Here is a 1700-nt window from a genome sequence, read left to right on the forward strand (position 1 = left end):
GTCAACTCCAAGATGTTTCATCCGTGATTGAAAGACTGGATTAACACTAAGTCGAGTTGCTCCAATATTGTCACAGTAGATAACTGGTTTATCACAATGGGACACACCAAGTTCATGCATGAGGTGACTTACGTAGGTTATTTCTGCTGCAGTTTGAGCAATGGAGCGATACTCGGCTTCGGTAGAGGATCTTGCTACTGATTTTTGCTTCTTGGAGCTCCAGGAGATTGGATTGCGACCCAAAAAGACAATGTAAGCTCCAGTTGAAACAAAGTCATCACGATCACCCGCCCAATCCACGTCGGAAAATGCATGGAGGTTGAGAGGGGAATCACGATAGAGGTTTAAACCAAGGTCAATTGTACCCTTTAGATACTTGAGGAGTCGTTTTAGAGCTTGCCAATGGACGGTGGTTGGATGATGCATAAATTGTGAGAGCTTATTAACAGCAAATGCAATGTCCAGACGAGTGAGAGACAGATATTGCAAGCCTCCGACTAGTGTACGGTAATCTGTAGGGTTATGAAGAGTCGTTCCAGCTCCCAAGGTGAGCTTGACATTGAGATCTAAGGGGAAGTTTACTGGTTTGCAGTCAGTCATAGATGCTCGTTCAAGTAAGTCAGTTATATACTTGGTTTGACTAAGAAACAAGCCTTGGGAGGAGGGTTGTACTTCGACACCCAAAAAATAATCCAACTCACCAAGGTCCTTAAGGGAGAACCTGTTGGCAAGGTGGGTGATAAACCTTGAAACGGTAGTTGGGCATGGTCCTGTAATAATAATGTCATCAACATATACAAGGACATAAATAGGGGCATGATTACCTTTAGTGAAGAAGAGAGAGGTGTCCATGACTGAGTTTGTAAAACCAGAGGCAAGTAAATAATTATGGAGTTCGGTATACCATGCACGGGGGGCTTGCTTGAGGCCATAAATGGCTTTACGCAGGCGACATACATGGTGTGGAAAATTCTGATCAACAAAGCCATGAGGTTGGGCCATGTAAACGTCTTCAGTAAGAGTACCTTGAAGGAATGCATCATTTATGTCTAATTGTCGGAGGTTCCACCCATTAGTGACAGCAAGGCTGAGAATAAGGCGCACCGTTGAGGGCTTAATGACCGGACTAAAAGTTTCAGTATAGTCAAGTCCGGGTCTTTGATGAAACCCTTTAGCTACCAAGCGTGCCTTAAGCCGTTCAATTGTACGATTTTTCTTGTACTTGATTCGAAACACCCACTTACACCCAACCAAATTTTGAGAGGGAGATGGAGGTACAAGTTCCCAAGTACCGTTATCAATGAGAGACTTGTATTGAGTTTCCATGGCTTGATGCCAATTTGGGTCAGCAAGTGCTTGCTTCACAGTAGTGGGTACAGTTGTGGTAAGTTGGGCAGAAAGGTTTTGTTGAGTAATATAGTGTTTTGATGATTATGAACAAATGATGATTATCTAACTAATGTGTGTATTGTTTAGATGTGCATGAACAAGTAATGAAGGTTAATAAAGATCATTTAGTTGGAAATTTCTGAAGATATATACAAGAAGAAGTGAAGTTCCTGAAAGGAACTCAAGAAGTGAAGGGAACTTCAGAAGAGAAGTCTAATTATATAAGTATACCATTAGACTTAGAGTTTGTGTCCTTAACTACTGCATACTTGTTTATTAGTTTGGTTTTCTTCATCTTGCTTGTATTGGTT

This window comes from Spinacia oleracea, chromosome 3 (genome assembly GCF_020520425.1).
Source record: "Spinacia oleracea cultivar Varoflay chromosome 3, BTI_SOV_V1, whole genome shotgun sequence".
In the NCBI taxonomy this organism is placed as follows: Eukaryota; Viridiplantae; Streptophyta; class Magnoliopsida; order Caryophyllales; family Amaranthaceae; genus Spinacia; species Spinacia oleracea.